Source organism: Malurus melanocephalus, unplaced genomic scaffold (assembly GCF_030028575.1).
Source record: "Malurus melanocephalus ecotype Western Australia unplaced genomic scaffold, MMel_1.1 scaffold_188, whole genome shotgun sequence".
Lineage (NCBI taxonomy): Eukaryota > Metazoa > Chordata > Aves > Passeriformes > Maluridae > Malurus > Malurus melanocephalus.
Window position 1 is genome coordinate 806,611 of NW_026623420.1, and position 22,500 is coordinate 829,110.

At 39.6% G+C, this 22,500-nt stretch overlaps 1 protein-coding gene across 3 annotated transcripts in view; it reads left to right on the top strand.

Moving 5' to 3' along the window:
• Positions 1-22,500, top strand: part of ZNF536 (zinc finger protein 536) — a 337,374-nt gene that overhangs the window by 77,969 nt on the left and 236,905 nt on the right. For all 3 annotated transcript variants that reach the window (XM_057373165.1, XM_057373166.1, XM_057373167.1), the window contains exon 4: positions 21,952-22,073. The gene's annotated coding sequence lies outside the window, so the exon portion shown is untranslated. The remainder of the gene's footprint in view (positions 1-21,951; positions 22,074-22,500) is intronic.

Here is a 22,500-nt window from a genome sequence, read left to right on the forward strand (position 1 = left end):
CAGGTGTCCACTAATCAGTGTGAGCTGCCCCACCACTGAGAAATGGGTGGTGCTTTTTGGATAAAGATAAATGAGCAGAGCTGTGTTATCAGACAGTGCCTAGAGCAATGCTTCTCCAGAAATCTGGACCAAGAAGAATGTGATATATCTCGTGATGTGAAGCTTTTGGCAAAATGAGACTTGATCACATACTTGCTGTTGTAAATAATGTGAGAGAAAGGGGCTGTATTACTGTTCAGCCATTTTTGTGCTCTGTAGAGGGGGAATTTTGAACATCAAAACTGGTGAGAATTGTGGATCATCAATGGACTSCTTGGTCCGGCATTGTGGGACAGAGGCTGGGAAAAGAGCAGATGTTTATGGCTGTGTGTGAAAATGTGGCCCTTCTGACTCTGAGAGTGGTGGCAGTGCCTTGGGGCATGGCTTCTGAGAGTTACACTCAAGTTTATCATCCTATCTGAGAGTGGTGTATTGTGAACTTCCTCAGTGRCTCAGCCCAACATTTTGCTACAGAAACCCTTTTTGTTTCAGTAAAATATATATTGTACTTATACTTTTACAAAATTTAAAAAGTAAATTAAAAAAAAATAAAATGTAAAACATSTGCTTCAAAAGAGGATTCATACACTCTACAAAGACCCAATGGAACGTAGATTTCCAAATCTTTGGGAGCAATGCTTAGTGATGAGGAATTCTCCAAGCACCAGGATACCTCATGCAGGTGACTGTCCTTGTCAGTCCAGGTGGTTCCCTGTGTCCCCAGGACTAAAACCTCTTTCTGCTCACGTCCAGAGCTTCTAGGGTTTGAGTAATGGACCTCAGGCTGAATGCAGGATTTGGGAGCTCAGCCAGACACATCACAGATATTGCAAGGCTCCAGTGTTAGATGAGTGCTGTATTGGATGTAGGTAGAAGTGCTTGTTTAATCAGGACTGAGGCACTCTAGGAAATTCTAGAGTGATCATATATGTAATTCATTTTGCTTCTGTTCAGCATTTGTAAGTCCTGTGTATTAGCCAATTGTGAAATATTTGGAAAACACATCATTGAAAGTAACATTTCACGTTTGTATTTTCCCCTAAGTGTATTTAACTGTTAATGAAAGCCACGGGACTGAAAGCTGTTGAGACAGAAATCTTATTCAGGAGACTGGAGCTGTAGTGCTCTCTGACTCATTTGATCCTCCCATGTCTCCTTTGGGATTCAACCATTTTTTAAAGGAATTACAGATAGCAGTAGAAGAATAGCTTTGTCACTGACTATTCATTTCATGGTGTTTCAACATAGGGCACAGATTAATGTAATTTATTGTGTGGAATTTTGTTTTCTGGACATCTGTTCAGTATACCCAAACTCCTCCTGTGTAAGACTCAGAGGAGCCATCATTTGGTAGCAGCTAGAAAACACTGGGCTAGATTTTCACTGGTGACTTGGAGGTATAACTCTTTATGCACTGGATCTCCAGTGCCCTGAGCTATCCAATTGTCTGTGTCAAATAACCCCAATGTGCCTTGTGTCAAATATTACTGATGTCACTATTGACATTGTGTCAAAAAGTGTCATACCCGATGTCTGTCACTGAAGAATGGTGGCAGAGTCAAAATTTGACAAAAAACACTTAAGGACAGATAATGGAAGCAATGTGCATCTTTCTCMTTCTCCTAACAGGAGCTAAGTAAATTGTGAGTGTCTCTTCAAATTTTCTTATGCAGACCRCATTTTGTGTTGTCTACTTCTAACTGCAGAGATTTTAGATTTGAAATTCTTAAAAATATTGAACAGGGGAAGTTATTTAAAATAAGCTTVAAATGACCCAAGTTAGCAGGCACAGCTGCAGCTGTAGAGCAGCTCCATGCTAATCCAAGGCAGATCACTTCAAATGTACAAGTGCAGTGAGCACAGACACAGGTTCAAGAGAAGCTCAGTGGAGAAATCAGATTTGGGTTCTTTCCTTCCTTCCACTTCCCTATATTGTATGTATAATGTGTATATATATTATTTTAAGGTGTTTAATCTTTTTAAAATCTGAAACTCATGGTCATGTATTATGTGATATTCATTGGCTTGTGAGAAGGTGGTATTGTTGCTTTCCTTTAACTTCTCTAAATGGCTTGATAATGATAATTGCTCTGGATCTTCTCATAGTGTTCCAAAACTCTAAGGATAGGATCTCTTACCTGGGTGGATGCCACCAAAAAATACTTAAAACTGTCTCCAGAGACACATTTTCAAGTTATTTTGCTTATGGGAGTTATGGGATCTTTTAAAATACCCCAGTGCTGATTTGTAGACTAATTTCTTTTATTTTCTTTTCTTTCCTATTTTTTTAAAGGATTTGAGTATTTTTTTCTTTAGTTTGTAGTATCTGTTGAGTCTCTCTGGTTCATAGATCCAAGGCCTTTATCCCTTCACTTTCAGAGGCAGCATCAGGAAGTTCTGCTGTTCTTGGATTGGACTGTGAGCAGCAGCATCTGGCAAGAGTTTGGCTTTGAGCAGACAACTTTACTTAAATTCCAAAGTACTCCTGTTAAGTAGTAGTAGCAATAAAAATAAAATTATAGTGGCCTGTAAAGCAGCATTCTACTCTGCTCCTAAGCAACTGCCTGCAGCTTTCTCCAGCAGGTTCTGTCTCATGTTGCCCTGAAAACCTCTGGACTCRTGTGAAGGGATRTCCAGTGATTGGTGTGATTTGTTARAGCCACGAGGTCTCATCTTCCCCAGCAGCAGAGCAGTGCTCAGAGTTTGATGTCTCTGTCAGAATTTGATGTCAGAGTTTGATGTCTCTGTCTCATGTCTGTGACATGTCATGAGCTGGTTTTGGATTTGTGCAGCGTTTCAGGGAGGGAAGGAGTTGGATGCAGACAGTAAACATCCAAAAGTCTGTGTCAATACAGGCTCAAACAGTGCTGGCTGCAGTGACAGTACCTGCCCTGTGYCCTACCTGAGCTGGCTGCTCCTCAAAATCCCACTGTTTGGGGGCTSTGAATCACCTGGTGCTGGAGTCTTCTGTGGACTCTTAAACACATAAATATATTTTTTAAGTGCTGAGAATTTTGAATCTGTAYTAAAATGATGTTTCTGAAACATCTTTGCCTGAAACACAATAACAAATAGAAAATGCAATGCTCTCRGTTCATGAATAAAAGCTGGGCTGCAGCAAGAATAAAATCCTCCAGCAGAAATACTCAGGAAGGTAGCAAAAACACAGAAGCAAAGCATTTGCCTAATTATCAGCATAACTGGATGTAACAAACAAGGAATAAATCACTTTTTTGGCTTCATTATGTTAAATTAAAAAATTCAGTCTTGGGCATTTTACCTCTGAAATATACAGTATTTTCAAGTTCAGTGCTGCCAGCATTTCTCAAGTGAGTGAAATGGCTCAGGTGATATTTAAGATGATTTTGTGTGTGATGAATGGCTCATTTACCATCTTACATTTAAACTCAGAGCACATTGAAATGTGAGTTTGAAAGTCTGAATGAGTACATCTGGACTCACRGGCAGGTTGTCTTCAAAACAGCAAACAAGAATCTTCCCAAGTTTTTATGGGAACTTTTTGTAATCTAGATCCTGTCCCTGAAAGACTCCTTCCCACTTACAGGCCTTGTCCACTTTGAGTGTCCCATGTTCTCTTATCCCAAAAGACATAATCTCCTAGGTTTTTCAATTTTATATTTTTTCAAATTGACATGCCAATTCTGAGTTAATAAATAAAATGGAAGCTTTTTCTCCTGACATAGTCTTGGCCTCCAAAGCAAGAAGCAGAGGAAACAAAGGAAGGAGCTCAGCTCCACCTCTGTAGATCTTGGTTCCAATCTGCGATGGAACTAAAAGGAGGAGAGAGTTTTCATCCTTTACAAATTCCACATATTGAAAAGTTTTGTTTCATTAGCCAAAATTTCTCAAGCTGTTCTGTTTGAATAAATAACATCTACTTTGAGATTCCTGAACTCCTTTCCTCTCGACATTCACATGCAGTGATGAAGTTGCAGATTAAATGCTTGCTCCAATTAAARAAAGGAAAAGGACAACAAAAGGGGAGCTCTGGCAGGAGTGGGTGAGTGGATGTGCTCTGCCAGACTAAGCGAGCCCRATACTCAGGATATTCACTTGCCATGTGTGAAGCTAAATCCCTGATCTACCTTTTCAGAGCTAGGCATGAATGTAGGCCTCTCCCATTCAAGAGGAATTTCCTTATTTCATCCCCCTACAAGGTTCCTGTGTGTCCTTTGTTTTCCTTTTTCCCCCTTTTTTTTTTTTTTTTTTTTTTTTTTTTTTTTTTTTTTGCAATCCTGGTAATGCTGATTTGTTCTGTTTGTTGTAGAGCCTTCTGCATCTGGCTGCTCTCTGTAGCAAAGACATGAATTCCGAATCTGTAATAATTCTAAAAACATTAAATCACATAAAAATAGTAAATAGCTGGACTTAATGTTTGGCAAAACACTTAACATGGTCAAGTAAGATGGTTAAGTTTGTTTAATACACAAATATAGTGTGTTTCCATCAATTTAGTTTAAAATTCTTTTCCTCCTATTTAGCAGTTTGCTAATAAGAATACCTGTGTAATAGTTAATACTTTAATGGTATTTACTAACATAAATATTTGCTTTCTAGAAGTAATGTTACACAAAATTCCTGAACTGCAGTCTAAGCAACTGCTGGAATGTTTGAGGTAAGAAACCTGACCTTTGGGGAGGATCAACATCAGGAAAACAGAGTTTCCAGTGTTTGTGATTGTGTCCATAGTGAAGGGGCTTGGAATGGCAGGAAGGTGACCAACACACGCTGAACCCCAATGGAAAGTTCTTGTCTTTACAATGGTATGGGTAACAGAAAATATTTTGCATGAATTTCAGCATACCCTTGTACTCTCAAAACAGGCAGTTTGTCAAGGTCCTCCTGTAACAGATAAGGGAAAATAAATAGAAAGAGACCTTCATTTATACTAAATGTTAGGTATTGCAAAACCTATGTGGAAAAATAGAATTTTGAGTCAGCTGCTGATGAAATTATGTTAGCTGCAGCTTAAAGTAGAACAAAAAAATGTCTTCTTCGAGGCATCGTCTTTTCCACACAAATTCTACTCCTTCTCCCTCCAACTATTTAGTTKCCAGCTATTATTGTCAAGTGCTTGCATTCAGCATGCATCACAAGGCGTGGTGTCCATGTGGCTGATGCTCCAGTGACAGTGGTGGTGCAGAATCAGAGCAGCTCTGGCTGGGGGCACAGTGACAGACAGCGATGGACACGTGGCAGGGCGAAGTTTCACAGCCCTTCCTCCTCTGGTGGGCTTCTCCAGGTGGTGGATGAACACACAGGACCTTCTAAAATAGCAAACCCCCCTCAGGTTTATTCCTGTAAGTGCAGGAGTTTGTCTGGTACGTCCAGGTGAGTGTTGACATGAGACTGGGGCAGGAACAGTCAGCTGGTAGCATTTTTTCCAGGGTGGGCTTACAGCTGAGGTCTGGAATGGAGATGCACTTTATTCATGATGCTAGTTCTCTTATTCTAATTATTATTTTTTTAGGATTTCTTTGCAAAGGGTCTTATACTCATTTTTTTTTTCTTAGCAAAGTACTCCTGCTTAGCTTATTTATCTTTCAGCTTTAAAACATCAGCATTTTATAGATCTGAATTTCACAATGTGAGGATGATTGCTACGTACAATTTGCAAAATTGTGATTAACCAGCCCCTGTTTCGAGTCAGTTCTCCCTAATTCACAAAAGGCTTCCAAGAATAGTCTGCACAAAATTCAGTGTGCAAATTGTAGGGCAGATTTTTAGAGGGCAGTTTAAAGAATGAAGTCCTAAGGGTTTTATCTATATTTATATCTCTTGTTAAACCAAACTCTTATGTAAATGTTACAATCTGTAAATAACAAGCTGAGCCGCTTTCTTAAAGGAAAGATTGCATCCACAGTTTTTGAGATTTGGCAAAATTATTAACTTGCACAATAGACTAATATACAAGTATATTTGGAAGCAACTAACGCTAGCCTGCATCTTCATCTGTATTTCATGGATATTTAAAGGTTTAAGAATACACAGACCTTTCATTTTCCTGTAAAAATTGTCTCAAATTGAAAAACACTGCCCTTAGTGATGGCTTGAAAAAAATGGAGATAGCTTTTGTATACTTTTACTTTTTATAGCCATTAATGTTGTAGTAAATCTTGTATTATTGTATACAGTCTAGATTATTCTTCATTCTTTTGCCTTTGGACAGGAAAGAAATTACTGGCTTCCATCAGTGTTATTGGCAATCCCCATATTCTGACATCTGTTCCTTTCTAAACATTTTACCAACCTTGATGAAATGTAGTTTAGTGTTAGAAGCTGACTTGAAGAAAAAATTGGATGATAAAAAAATAACATTGATTAAACACCAGAAGTAATTTACCAATGACTATCAATATTTTGAYGGCCATTGCAGTTTATTGCAGAAAAGCTAGACATCTTATAGTAATTTTAATCATATATAAATCTTTGAATTAAACYGAATAAATGAATTCTCATTTTTTAAACAGAAGGATGAGATACTGATTTTACTCAATTTTAATCAAACCCTTTGAGCCGCAGTCCTGAGAACGTTTGGGGCATATTTTACAGATGCCATGCAGCGCCCAGCTCCCCAAATTAAAAATCTCAATTAATATTTTCCACAACGCAGTGAAGAGATGCCATTTGTGATGTTGTCCTTTCCGTGGAGTGACACCAGATCTGGATTTGCCCTCTCTAGACCAGGGGCTGGAATGGCAGGTCCTGCAGGCCTCTCCAAGGGGCCTCCAGCCACAAAGGTGGTGGGTCTCTGATAAACCATGAGCTTTGGACAGCCCCTTTATCCCCGTGCTTCATCACAGCAAAGCAATCAAAGACAAGTTGGTTATTCCTCKCAGTGCTGAGCACAGCAATTACAGTGTGTTTTCCCCTCTCCATGGGGTGGGGAGCTGCGAGAAGACCCTTGCAAGAGGTTGTTGAGGGTTGGGGCAAAATCAGGGGTGAATGTTTCATTTCYAAGGGCTGGAACAAGTTAATTGCACAGAGAAGGAGGAGGAATGAACAATATCTTCTTGGRAAGGGAAGTACGTGGGAAATAAATTGAAAAGGGCTACTACAGAGTGTGTGTTCTGATATTGTGAAGGGTAGGTATACAAGAGGATGGGAGGTGTGATTAGATATTTTCAGAAGCACTTAGCAACAGTCTCAGCGGAGCTGTTGAGATTCATGGGATTTACTGAGGACTGGGAATGTTTGGGGGCAGAGTTTGGGCAATGCTGAGCTCCCAGCCCCATGCCCTGTGCGTGGATCCTCCCTGCAAGGTCCTCATGAAGCTGTAGCACTTCAGAAGGGTGAGGAAGGCACATTTCTCCAGCACTCTGTGTGTCACTATGGACCATCGAGGACAAAATGAAATTGCAACTCTTGATGAATTCACTTCGTCACACCAAGATTTTCAAAGGTGGAATTACTCCTCCAGCAATAGTGTCCTAGAGGACTCCCAAGCTAGTTTTTGATTCCTTTACCTTTGAGAGAAACTTGAACCATGGAGGGTTCAAGGTGGTTGCTAGGCTGTTGGAAGTGGAGGGGATTTGAGAGATTTGTTTTCTCCGTTTTACAGAAAATTTTAATTTGAAGGAAAAWTTTTCAAACAGACCTCCTTTAAAAGCTTCATATTTATTATTAAAACAGTTTTCCTTTAATTTCCTAAAGGTCATGTATGGTAGGAGTAACTGAGTGGTCTAGGTTAGAGTGGTATATAAACTGACAATTTTTGGATTCTAGTATTCTATGTTAATAATAAAAAAAAATCACACATTTCATCCAGAGACCTCTCAGCATGTTTTATAAATTTGTTCAAAGATGAATGAATCCTTACTGTTCCTTGCTGAGGATATTTAGTAGAGAGAGTAAACATTATGGACAAAATGTCAGTGTTCAGAAGTGCATTGTTTTTCATAAAACTGATTTTTTTCTTTCTGAAAATGCATTTGATTCAACTGTCTTTATATGTACCTACCGGAGTAGAGTTTGGTGGTCAGGAGACTGTCCTGGGAAATGGGATGACTCAGATTCTGATGCATGTCATTCCAAAGCCTGAGTGTCTCAGAGATCATTTATAAAAACAGGAATAGAACAATTTCTGAACTAGACAAAGAAATAGCACTTGGTTCTCTGCTGTAGTGTGTTCCTGTAGCCACCAGGACATGGATATCTTGACTGAAAGTCAGCATCTAAAAATTATTTTAATGCAACTGTCCAGAACAAACCTTTGGAATCCATTCTAAAAAAAAAAAAATCTACTCCCTGCATCCCCCTCCCAAAAAAAAAAAAAAAAAAAAAAAAAAAAGAAAGAAAATTGTCATTGTGGGGTCACATTTAGTATGTCCCATTGAAGGATGGGGAGATTGAGAGGAAGCCCCAGTTGCTCACCCGAGGAGCCCGGCGCTGGGGCCGGGTGTGCCTGGGGCCATGTTCAGGCAGTGGGTGCCTGCCCTCCCTGTCACTCCTGCAGTGCCTGGTGGCCTTCCCCTACCCTCTCCCAGCCTCCCTTTACCATATGGTTTCAAAGCTGTTGACGTTCACCTGCTTAGATATCTGTACAAACTACTGGTAGGAACTACATAAATATCTGACAGATGCACGCGCTCACCCTGGGATTAATGCATTCTGGACTCGGACCCGTCAGCATCACACCCCTTCACAAAGGCATTTTATTTTTTCACTTGCTCATGTGGTGTACACCTGTGACATGCTGGCAATGCACTTGCTTGCAGTGAGAGAGCCCCTCAGGTTCAAAGCTATCCTTATATCTTTGTTCCTTTATGCGTGAACCTTTTGAGGTTTTCTCTTAGTGTTCAAAAGGCTTGAGCGTGGCATTACATCTTTAAAACCTCTCCTGACCCTTTTTTGAATATGCTGAATATAAAAGCAGAAACAAAGCAAGGAGAACTAGATAAATAGATGCAGGGAGACATCATAAGGGGGGGAAGAAAAAAAGCTCCCGAGCTTGCCAATATTACTTCATGGTTTTTATTGCAAATCTGTAAACTAACAATAGCCCACCACCTCCCGCAGCTGGGTGTGCGAATTGAAGGTGTGCTGAATGTGGGGGCTTTCCAAATGGAGCACAATAACAGGAACACCTGTGCTAAAACACTTTGCATTGATTTTGGKTTTTTACAAGATTTGCAGTCCTTCTCTTTTTAGAAGACTGGCTAGGGGGAAAAAAACCAGACGACTTGTCCGCTTTGGTTTCAGTTTTTGGACTTCTCTCCTAAGGATTGATAGACCTGTTAGAAAATCATGTGGATTGACATGWACCAAACCCAATGTAGGATTGAGTCTTAAAACGGAGAAGAAATTGTTCATCTTCTGGACCCAGCTTTGCTAATGCACATTAGCTTTGGCTAACAGGCTCCTTGCAGCTCAGTYCTGGTTTGCTTGSTTGGTTGGTTGGTTTTTTATATTTTTTTTAAACTAAGCAGCCACCGTTTCAATAGTCACAAAATGGTTAAGAAAAATACTAATAGTCTGTAAGTGTCTATCTTAAGGCACATCACTGATTTAAAATTATTAACGTTCAATAATTCATGGTTGTTTAATTAAATGACATATCAAATCAGAAAAAAATAGAAGGGAGAAATTTCTGTGACTCAATTCTCATCACTGCAGAACCGCATTGTTACTATCACTACTATTATTATTTGGTATCATAGGTCAGGTTTAGTGTTATGTTTAATGTTAAATTTCAGGCATAAAAACAAGATGCTTTTCACTGTCAAAAATTTACAGTAGCATTCTTGGCAATGAATCTGAGAGCTGTAAAGATGGGCATCATTGGTAAAATCAAAGCATACCTTTCTGGTCACTTTGTCAGCATACAAATGGGTCCAAGGGTTGCTCARAGGGCTAGTTAACCTTTTCTCCTTTAACAACAGCTGAATTTCAGGTTCTTTTTCACCTAAGTACCTACCAATTTATGTCCGTAATTCCTATTAATTCTGAGTCGCTCTTTCTTACAGTGTTGTTACTTGAAATGGAAAATATTGGTTACAGTCCAAGAGAAAAATTTATAGCCTGTCATTGTAGCCTTGTGCTATTTCAATATAATAATACAAATGCATTCCCTCTTTGTGATAAGTGTATTTTTCCTTTTACTTTCTCATGCGATGTTCAGACCCTTTCCAGACTTACTTTGTCTCCRTGATCCTAGAGATTATAAATGCTCAACGAGCCTTTAAAGATATTTGTTACCCTTTAAAGCAAGGCAAGCAGACTCTTGTTCTCTGTCACACTCAGTCTTGGGCTGYAGGAGGAAATTTTCATCTTGTATAGCTAAAAGCTAGGGCTTGTGATAMTTCTCTGTTAGGTCCCCTTATAACCTCGTGGATATTTTTCTACATTTTCTATGGGAAATAGAGAAAAAAAATGCTAAGAAAAGTACAGGAAGTTTTYCAGGCCCAATCAAGTTCCTGTTGATGTGTTTAGTGGGACAGAGATGGAGCTTAGGAACACAGAAGTGCTGCTTGTTTTAGAAGTGAGAAGGAGACCCACTGGACAAAATTTTCTTTCCAGTAATCAAGGGAAGRTGGGAGTCTCGCAGCAGTAATGCGGACTCCTCTAATTACCACTTCCAAGTTATTAGCATCTGGAGCCCTTTTTCCCTCTCCTATCTAGCAATTGCAGAGTGGGATAGATTAGTGTGTTGCAGAAGCTGTAGGGTGGACTAAGTTTCTCTCTGTCGGCACTTGGTTGTTTGCTGAAATTGATACTTTTAGCTGAAATCCAGGCTTTTTACCTGCCCTTGAATCCCAGGCTGTTCTCTTCATAGATAATGTACATTCAGGGACCACCAAAATTATTTATTTACTTCTTTGCTCCCCGCCCCCACCAGAGAAAAAGAAACACATCTTAAAAAGCCAAAGAAAACCASTCAGACACATGTTTTGCACATGAAGAATCACGTCTATAGTAAAATGGGATCCATATGTGTGTTTTGGATGTGAGCATCAATGCTCACTTTAGCTTTGCCCACATGCCAGGGCATATGCGCTGCTGCTGAAAGCTCAGAACTTTCTTGCTAAATCACACACAAAATTTGAACTTGAGGTTGCGTTAATGTCATAAGTTCATAGTTTTCTGTTGTTTCTTTCCCCATGTATAGYGTCCTTTGTTTATAACTCAAATCCTCTCAAGATTAAACTTTAAAAGGACGCTGTGATTTAATGGAYTTAGGATCAGATTCTAACCTCCAGCGTGAAGCAAGACTGACTGTAGCACTCAATAGCAATAAAGGATTGTTTGCAGTTGGGAAGCAATGACCACCAAACATTATTCAGRAAAAAGATTCTGGGACTAATTTTTGTGTGGATGAAATATTCAGATGAATGTTAAAAAGCTGTGTAACAATAGACGGTGACATACACAAAGGGTAAAATAGAAATTACTATAATCCCAACACAGCACTGCACTAATTTTTTTCTTTTCCCCACAACCATAAATATCTTWACTTCAAGCTAGCATATTTCTTTATGTATAGTTTTTTCCATCTTGTACATATGTCCTGCAGAAGGATCTGGACAGACCAAAAACTGTCCTGCTTGAATCTGTTTGCAGTTTTTAAATTTATAAAGTTAATTGACTTTTCAGTTCATCTTCCAAGTTTTGGACTTGTTTATGCATATGCATTAATTTTATTCCTTCCTTTCACRTTCCCTCAAATGAGAAGTATCTTGTAAGTTTAACATCAGATCCTTGCTGTTGCTCAGGTGCTTTGTACTCTTCTCATAGTGGAAAACATCTGTGATTTCCCTCTTTTCCAGAGGGCTTGAAAAGCCTTTTCTAAGACAATCCTGGGCAAGTGGCAGCAGTAGCAATGGTATYCCATCCCTCTGAGGGGTTTTTCTCTCTGAGGATGTACTTGGACCAGGGGGAACAACCTGTGGCTCTGTGATGAGTTCCTGCTCTGGTGGAACACGATGCATTGACCAGGGAGCAGTTCTGAAGCTTGTTCTGCTGAACGCCAAGTTGYTAGTGGGGAATCTGAAAATTATTTTGGAGGCCAGTGCTATCACCTCTCAGTTATTTTCAGGGTGTAGGAAATGAGGTTCAGATTTTATATATGGAAATATCCTTCCAGTTTCTGCACTGTTTGGCTGTTTTGGGGGTACTAAAGCCGTGTAATATAAACAAATTGAAAATAAGTAATCCTCCAAGCAAAAGGGGATTGAGGAAGGGAAAGATAGCTTTGTGGCATTTATTTTCTTGATTCTCTATTCTTGGTCTTGAYTCTGAAACACATAGCAAGCCTTCTTACTGCTAACATTTTGTTATATAGTAACTTTTGAACCTTCCTACTGGGGTTAGGCGATCAATTATTTTGTAAAGAAAACAGGGTGTTTTTTCAAAGGCTGTGTTTTATTTTAATTTATAATTATCTCCACATCAGTCTTCAATCTGGAATCTTGAATTGGCCACATATGCACACTGACTTGCATGTAAAAGATCTGTGACATCAGCCATGTGACATTTCCATACCGTAATTATTCTCTGTATCAGGCTCCCAGCCCTTGAGAGATCTGGAAAATCTACAGAAAAGGCAGTTTGAGTTTACCTATGGGAGCCAGAATTCAGCTCAGGTTTTTATGACATTGATAAATACATTTTTTAAAAAYGGAAAGGAAGTGTCTTTAACTCCCTGTTGTCTTACCTGTGTATTGGAGAGCAGTTTCTTAAAACAGCAGACCCAACAGAAGGAATGCCATCAGCTGGAAATCTGGTCCATGTGAGTGTTTTCRTGAGTCGTTCGTGCATCTTCCCCTAAATGTTCGTGTTAAGTTTTGTGGTTTAACAATCATCTCTCAAATTCTTTTATGGGATGTATATTCCCCTCATCTGTTGCATAAGAAATCCATATGAAGATAAGAGGGTTTTGGTTTTTCAGAGAGGAAATGGTTAAGCTGATTTTACTGAAGTGCTATTGCTTGCTGAAAGTGCACGTATAAAATACATAGAAATAGCTTCATTTCCTATCAGGTGACCTGAATATCTTATCTATAAATATGTTATTTAAGGAAAATATACATACTTTTCATCTCTAAATTGATCTTTTAAAACTTGTCCTGACTCCACAGGAAATCCATACTCGTGTCCCTTACATGATAATCTTGGCAGTAACAGAAGTTCCCAGGAGTTTCATGGGACTGGGTGGTATGTCAGGACTATAACTGTGAAAAACACCTGAAAATGAAGCTAAAAGAGATCAATTTGGGTAACTTTTCACCTGGCCAAAAAAAAGGAGATATTACAGCTGTTTAACAGCCAGACCTCATGAGAGCCTCAGGTGGGASTTCCTTTCCTTCCAATGAGGATGCACCTTCTTGCAATGGCATTGCRGATAAACTCACTGAGATTTCTTTAGAAACACAAACACTGGTATTTGCATGAACTACCCCTTGCAATCTCAGTCTCATGCCCTCCCATATCTGGTGAGTGCCCTATTGTGAACCCACAGGACCTTTCTGGCAGTTCTCAGAACCCCACAGTTGTGCCATGCAGCCCCGGAGCCGTCAGAACACGACATCAGCGGAGCAGTGGCTGATAAAGACAGGCAGCAACAGCAGCAGCAGTGTTGGCCTTCTCCACAGCAGGGTACCACAGATGTTTCAGATAACAAAGTGAGCTCTGCTGACAGAACATGTGTGTAGTATATAAAATAATGGGAACCGAAAGAGGGGGAAAGAAAAAGGCCACTCCAATCCACCCATGTAAAAATGGTTTTTATTTATAAGCGAGCAGCTGAGTACGAATGTTGTCTGCTTCCATAGAAGTAAAAAAATAGCAGACTGATGTGGATGAGAGACTTCACATGGTTTCTAGCAAAATAGACTGTGCACTGAAATCTTTTTCTTGTCCCTAGGGTGGGTCTGGACCTACAGCTGGGGCAAATCCATGTAATTTTATTTTCTAGCAATTATACTTTTTTACCTCCTCTGATGATATGTCTGTGCTGTGGGTGGGGGGTTCATAGCCAAAGTTTCCTSTGTAACAGTGGGCAGTTTTTGGACAGGACAAGCTTTACCAAAGAGTTGCAGCAGTATGGATTTTTTCAGGGTGGACCTGTAGAAACAGGAATATGCAGAGATGATCCACAACTACCTGAAGAAAAAACCCATGAACAGCTCTCAAGTAAGATAATTAGCTGTGAACTGGAAGAATTACAGCAGAAATCCCTGTTTTTATGATATAATAGGCTTACCCTCTACTGTTCAAGTGTCCCAAAGTAATAAGATCAAYCTCAGAGTTGAGGAATCCTTGTGTGAAGGAGACTTTCACTGTTCTTTTCCGCCCTGGTCCCAAGGGCACGGGTGAGGAGCATGAATGGGGCACCCTAGAAATGGCCAGGTCACCCAGTGCCACTGTCTGGTGAGTGGTGCCACCATGTAAGGGCCCCATACTGAATCTGTGTGTGGTCTGCTGAGCAAAAGTTTGCATACTGGCCAGGAAAATCTCCTGGAATGCCTGGTCATCCCCTCCAGATGCCTTCTCYGTGTCTGTGCTGCATGGCCAGAGCTCAAACACCACGAGTGAGAGCTGCCCAGGGTGTGCAGCTTGTTAGCCTGCTTTGGAGGAGTAACAGGCTATGGGATTCACAGGATGGAACAGGAAGCTCCTATCACAGGCCAATAAATGTTTCCTTGTAAAATGGGGAGATGCTTATGTGAGTCCAGATATAAAGTGAAAGTAAGACAGCCCTCAGAGGAATTACTGAGGTAATAAATGTACTTASTAGGGCAGTGTGTGCCAGAGCAARGCAGAAATGGGCTAAGACCAGAAGAAAATTAGAACCTCAAGTGCAAGCTGAAGCTCAGTGGTCAGATGAAATTCAACCCTTTCCTCTGAGAAAAGAGTGTCTGCCCTGACTTGATTATCTGGGATTGGTGTGGCCAGTGAGAAGAGCAGTGCAGGATTTCTGCCATGTGTCCTGCTTTAAGCAGCAAARCAKRARMACAGAGTGTGGTAACCAGCTGAAAGGGGATTTGGCTCTCAGCAAATGCATATTTTATGTACAGATTGTGCTGTTGCAGCTCCAGCACCTCAATGGACCAGAGTTGGTGTGCAGATCATTGCAGCTTGTGGCTCGACGTTGTGGGGTGGCTGAAATCCTTTGAGATGGCTGTGGGATCTGTGGTTTGGCCCAGCACAGCTCTCCTCTGAGTGTWCACAATAGTCACCTAAACTGTGAGAGCTGAGGCCATGTAATCACCCACAGCAAAATCAACGTGAAATCAGAGGTGAATGATCTACTGTAGATGTTTCTGGGGCTGAAATGAAATGACAGGTTCAGTAAATTTCTCTGAAAATCTTGTGGCTAGATATGTGTTGTGGTCACTTTATCAAAGTTTGTAATTTTAGCATTTCTCTAAAYGCAGGTGTGCAAAAGCAGGACTTCTATAAAGCATTCTTTAACTGAAAAAAGTAAAAAAAAATCTGATTTTTTTTTTTTTTTAATTAAAGCATTTTTTCCCCTCTGAGAGCAGCATCTTATAATTGAGATCCACCTTGAACATGCCAAGGTCAGAATTCAAGACACAGAATAYGCTCATGAAGCTGCCCAACAAGATACCTTTATTCAGCCAAATTGGAAAACTTGAGTKTAACTCAAAAGATCAGAATAGAGTCCTTATTGAGCAAGGTTAGGAGGGATAGAAACAATCGGCTTATATAGAGTATTTTTACTTCATAGGAATGTGGTTCTGATTGCTGAAAATGTATCCTTTGCATGAAGTACAAGCATAATCCTATGCCTACTTTGCCCTTTGAGTAAAAGTATGCTTAATAGCAATTTCAGGGGGAAAAAAAAAATCTATTTAAAGCCTGTTGAGCAGAATATCCACTTATAGAGGGAAGCTATAAGTGAATAATGTTAATGGAGTCCTGTTTTGTAAAATGCATAGGACAACTAATAGAATCAAGGTCCTATAACGGTGAGTGATTGAATTACATTTAAGAGAGTACCTGATTTATGACCTTTAAAGATAGTTTTAGAGTTATCTGGTTCTGTAAAGCCTAGACCACCTTCATGCAAAAGTTTTTAGGAATCACATCTCTCACTTTATATTATGGTTAGAGGACCTTTTTTGCAATTGTATGTCAGTAGTTCCATTAAAACATTTAAGTAGGCTAATTACTGAAAGGAAAAAAAAAGTTTTCTGGAGAAAATTATTATACCTGTTTATTAGTGTAAAAGAAGTTCTAAATCTGGGAATAAATTTTGAACAATAGCAATGAACAATGACCTGACCCAGGACTTCCTCAGAAAAAAGATACTAATCCCTATAAATGACCACTGTAAATACCAATTATTGAGCCTTTTTTTGCTCTCAAAACAGTAGATTTTTWAAAAGTAGAAATTTTTGAGCACAACTTCCACCACTTACTGGTATGTTATGTACAGGAACATGAAGTTTTATACTCCTATCATTTTTTTCCTCCCATTTATTTTTACAGTATGTGTTTGTTTTATTGCTGTGAAACTCCTATTCAGTGTTATTTTGCACAAAGAAAACCCTCAAATTTACTGCACACTTCATTAAAACTGTTTGTACTTTTATCAGTTTTAAAGAGGCTGCTCTTGCAGTCATTTGATGCTGGTTTTGCCTKGCACTGTTCAGGAAAGTCAAGTGCATTTGAGAGCCCTTCCATGTAGCATTGGAATTTATACCGGGATTCTGTGTAGGAATACCTTTCCACAACTCTCTGAATGATGTGTTGACATCATTCCTTWAAACTTTCTACAATTTTGTCAGCTTTTGTGCCGGAGGGCTCTGCCTGCTGTGGTGTCATTCACTGCTCATCCTAAAAGAAGGCAGAGAACAAAGGTGCAATAAGCTGCTAATCTTCCGGATCAGCCAGATGTTGTTCAGCGGTGGATTTAAGGGAATTTAAGGCACCGATCCTGAAGGGCAAGAGGTGCAGGAAAGGGGCTGAGAGGCTGCCAGAAGGAGTCACTTCCTCGTGGCACCCCGCTATTGAGAGCTCTGTGTGTCACTGCCTTACATGTGGCTTCTGCCTGCTGGGGGAACGCAGCTCTCTGTGGAGCATCACATTTACAGACAGAGCTACAAATGGAATTGGCTACTTCAAAAAATGTGATAATTTGGTTTTTTTTTTTTTTTTTTTTTTTTTTTTTTTTTTTTTTTTTTTTTTTTTGGTTTTTTTGAAGATCAGTTTAGCAAGGAAGACCCTAACACTTTTTTTTTTTTTTTTTTTTGGTTTTTTTGAAGATCAGTTTAGCAAGGAAGACCCTAACACTTTATAAGTCCTTCTTGTTCGCTGTGAAAGCTCAGTGCTGTAGCTCTGTCTGAGTTCCTGTTGAGGTAATCTCAGAATTCTTCCTGCTGCAGAACCAGAGCCAGAAGGGCTGGACTGCACGTGTATAGCTAAGGAACTGACCAGAAAAAGGCTGTGAGAATTCTGTGGCTGATCACACTCATGGCCCTGTACTTTACAATGTAAAGTAAAAAAATGTATTGTTTTGCAGAGAAGCTCCATTACAGGTCAGGCCTTTTCTTAACCMGCCACTTGAGAGTGGCCCCACTTGACTCCCAAGACAATTTACTCTGACCATTAGTTAAGGACTGCTCTGCTCTGTCTGTGGTGTCCCCAGCTCCATATGGTGGTAGCTTAAGGCTGATCTACGAGTAAACAACAAGTGCGGGGTTTTGGTCACACAAAGGTGTGGGACTGTCTATAAAATTAAAGAACAGAATAAATGCAGGGGAAATACTCTGTATTTCACACCAAATATGCCAGGAATCAGAGGTTAGATCTCATCTCTTTTTGTCATGCTTGTTGGTTCATTATTCCAAAGTAAGTCACTTTATTTTGAGGGATATTTTGTTATTTTATTGCTGTTTCTCTGAAAATGAAGTTCCTGCTCTATACTGCGTGTTCAGTAWTCACAACAAGGAGAGAGTCTGGCTTTGCCCCAAACTGCTGACAGTCTCGATACTTTTATAGTGAATATCTCTGGAGCACTGAGGAARATTTTTGGAGGATGAGAGGGAATGTCAGGCTAAAGTACCGTAAATAATTTATAGTCCTCAGATAATTGTCCTGTGACAGCTCCCAGTGCTTCCAGTTTCTTCCTACCACCCCTATTTTCAGCTATCAGTTATAGAATCTTGACTTAATATTGCTAATTGCATAGTAAACAGAACAATATTGTTTGCCCCAAGACAGATTACCATTTCTCATTACAGAATTCACATAGACCACAAATCATTGMTACCATCTCCACCAGTTATAATAAAGTTTATCTTCAATCTGATAAAAAGCATGTACTGAATAATAACTGTTGCTCTTATTGTAAGAGGTTTAAAAACACGCTTTTTTAAAAGCTGGGTAGTTCACTGAAGTTGCAATTCTGCGTTTGCCCTAGCCAAGAGAGGTGAGAGTTGGGGACAAAAATGGTCAGATTTCCAAGTGTGACTGTGGGCACAGCGTGTGTGTGGTGGCACTTGACAGCTGATGAACCTCTTACTGTTATCACAGTCAGCTAAACACAGCCAGCCCCACTTTCCCTGCATTTATCTGTATTTGTACTTGAACCCATTGTTCACTGTGCTATGGATTTGCATCTTTAGCTTATTCACAGAGAATTAAARTGCACTGGATTCTGTAAGAATGTTTATCTCTTCAGTTTAAATTGTAAAGATCCTCCATGGTCTGGAGGTTTCTGCCTCGGTCCCAAGATGAGCACTTGCACCTGCAGCAGTGCAAGGACAGGTACTAAATCTTCATGGAAAACTGCCTGAAAAAACAGGTTCATTTTAGTTACCTCCCAACACTATTTATGCACACTCACAGATGAAGAAGAAATAATTTAGAATGACACAAACCACCAAAACCCATAAAGGGAATACCATGGCACAAGAATGGACACTGTAGCACTTTTCAGTTTTTTTATCAAGGTAGAAATCTTCCAGAAGTGCATTTCAATCTGCCATGGTGAATTTATGTGTTTTTATGTCTTATATGCTGGGATGGAAGCGTTTGCATTGTGTGTCATTTTGAACAAGATTGGCCCAAATTTTAGCTGAATTTTGCATTTTGCTACCTCTTTTCATTGGGATGAGGCTCAGCCAGCAAGTTCAGCTCTAAACACAAACGTCCTCAAAGCCTAGCTCTGCTCCTGCATCAGGGAAGGGATAGTTTGGTGAGGACTCCTAAAATCTGGAGCTGGTTTTAAAGTTTAGTGTCTTCATAAAACAACTGAAAACATTGTTCAAGTCCATCAGGGTTTGGATCGGGGTGTGTGAAGTTGTGATTGAATCAGGTTCTGGTGTAACTCTGTGGGGAAGCAGGGATTCAGAAGGATTCTTTCAGAGTTGAACCCCAAACTCATTAAAATATTACAATAAAGTAATTAATGCACATGGCCACTAGACACTCTTAAAATGTAAATTTCACAGCTGTAAGAAATTAGATTTGTTTAAAAATAACAGAAGGCTCAAGTACAAATTATGGAGTAAAAGCCTATAAAATTTCAAACTTGGTTTTAAGGCACAGGCTTTTCTTTTTTTTTTTTTTTTTTTTACTAGCTCATTTGCTTCAGCACTACTGTTCAGGAACTGAATTCCTTTTGTGCCTTTTGCCTCTGAAGTTGTAGTTAGGTACCAGTGCAGAACTGATTAGGTTGGGAAATTTGTTTTATCAGAAGGTTGGACCTGGAGAAGAAGGCAAAATTTGCAAGGATCCTGTGCCCTGTTTGAAGCCCATCTTGTGTTCAGGAGGTGCAGCTCAGGGTTCCCTGAATGCCCCTGTGAGTGTTTGCACAGCTGGCAGGACAGGTAGGAGCAGTGCTTGGAAATGCTGCTTTCCCACTGCACATGTGCTTTGGCTGGCATGAACCCGACCTCTGGAAACCCCTCAAGGTGGTCACTGCCCTCAAATCATCCTGTGTCAGAGGCCAAGAAAATTAAAATTGCTTTGAGGTTCAATGGAGAAACAATGCTTTTGAGAAACAATGGAGCCAACTGGATTTTTCAAGGGATGCAACCTCTGTCTCTTCATTGCAGAGGCCTAAGTCCAGATTCTCCAGCACTTTCTCACCCGCTGGTGTTTACAAACATGGGCCTGACTATAATGCAGGAAAAGCCTTTGTCTAGCAAATGTTCAGCAGTGTGTTTCAGCCCGTTTACATTTGAAACAAAGCTGAAATACAGGGCTCCACCACGGCCTCTTGGCACACCAGCTTCAGCAGAGCACTGAAATGGTTGAAGGAAGGAATTCCACTCAGAATATGTTCCAGATGAATCCTGTTGGAGATCCATTTCTAAATGTATGCTAYGTGCCTAACTATTAAAAAGTTCAGATTATGACCCCTCTAATGTTATTTTAATGCTAGTTTTTAAAATGTAATTATAAATCAAATTGCATTTGAGATCTGAAGCTGACAGTAGTGAGCTGGAACACTCTAAGAGCTGCTTTAAAAATAACCCCKCTCAAACTTTATTACTGGTTTCAGAAAGAGAAGTGCAAGTGGACTGGCCAGATTCATCCATGCTGCTCCCATCAGYGGACAGGACAACTTGCTAAAGTGCCAGTTGTGTTCTGGTTTACAGAGACATCACACAGGAGCTTTTATCTTTATCTGGAGTTGCATTTCCAGAGTCTGAGTTTCTTGCTTGAAACTTCAGCAGAAGATACAAGTTCATTTAAATTGTGTTTCCTCCCTTCTTTTCTCGTTCTTTACCATAATGGATTTCTCTAAAATGTGCACAGTAACCAAAAAGTTAAGAGAAACAGGACATTGTTTGGCAGGTGTAAAATTTGGGGACAACACAAAGCAATCACAGGGAAGAAATGCACTTAGTGACTGCTGTGGTGGTCAGTGGTGTCTGTATGAATGCAGCTGAAAAAAAAGGGCTGGAAAAGATACCAGAAAGGACAGAGCTGGGAGAATGCAAGCATTCAGCAGGGCTGAAATGTTCTGTTCAAATAGTGGCTATAATGATTTTGGTAACTCCATATTTCTTTTTCCCCCCTTTTAGTAAATGTAAATGTTTGCATTAGATACTCCTGTAACTTGCCTAAAAATTAACTAATCCACAGAGACAATGCATTAGAAACTATAGCCTTTGAATTTCCATTTATATAGGTGTAGTTTAAGGGGGAGGAAGGGAGGGAAGAATAACTGGGTAGGTAGATCTGAACAAACAAGTCACAGTGACTCCTTAGGTACATTTTTGATTTTTTCTTTTCTTGTGAATGTGGAAAGTATTTATTCAGTAGTTACTTACAGAACTCTTCAGTGAATAATGCATTTTAAAAATCTTTATTTGTGGAGTTTTTTGTTTAGATTATTTATAAATTTATAGTCATAGCTGGTTACCTAAATCATGTTATTTCTTCTGTTCCCTGATTGCATGAGTTACGTATTTACTTGATTCAATACACAATGTAAATTGTGAGCGTTACAGCTGAATATACATCTCAGAATTTTTGTTTGGTTGCTCAGTTACATAAATCAGCCAGTTAGAAGAGGGAGGGAAYATACCACATGATCTACTTAAGCAGCTAATACTTTAAAATTTTGAGATTATATATCTAGAAATATACATTTTGACCACAGTATGTAGATTATATAAATTGAGTGGTATTATTTCTGTTCCCTGATTAATGGTTGATGCTGTTACATCTACAGAATGAATGTCAATTCAAACTTCAATTTGAAATTTGAAGTCAATGAATATTTAAGCATTCATTCTAGATGTTGACTGTGAAGACATGCTAATATTGGTACAGCACATATGCTCCAAATTTTGCAGACAGACAAAACCAGAAAGTAGTTACGTGTTTCTAATGCTGTTAACTCAGAATTTTACTTTGAATTACAATGTTTTATAATATTTACTCAGGTCTCATTTTTACCCTGTTTTGCAGATGGAGAAACCAAGGCAAAGAGGTTAAAGGATCTCTCCTGAGCCCCAGAGTGTGTTGATGTCTGTCCCCACTCCCTAGACATGTGCACAGACTACTAGACTTCACTGCTCTGGCTGCAGCAGGTAAGACATTTGGTGATCAGTTCTTGAATTGACTTAAATAATTCCTAGAAAGCTGAGGGACCCTCAAATATCTAAATATAAAATATCTAAATATGTCTATATTCTGGTTGAATCCCTGAAAATCATGTGAAACAGGCTATTTTCTGTTGCAGACATGGAAAAATCTCGGCTGCAATGGGTTGTTAACTAATGGCTAAAATATATCTGTGCATTTGACAATCATCCCTTTTCCCTGCCATTTGTTAACCAGCTGGTAAGGTGGATCAAAGGCCTTTTTCTTATCCATCCTCAAATAATGCTCTTTAAGGAAAGGAGACCTTGTGATTAAGATGTTTTTTTATTGGACAGACTGTGGTGGCAGAGGGGAATTTGGATATGAGGCTTGTGTTTAGTCTTTGAGTTGTGTGGGTTATGTTTGTGCCAGAGT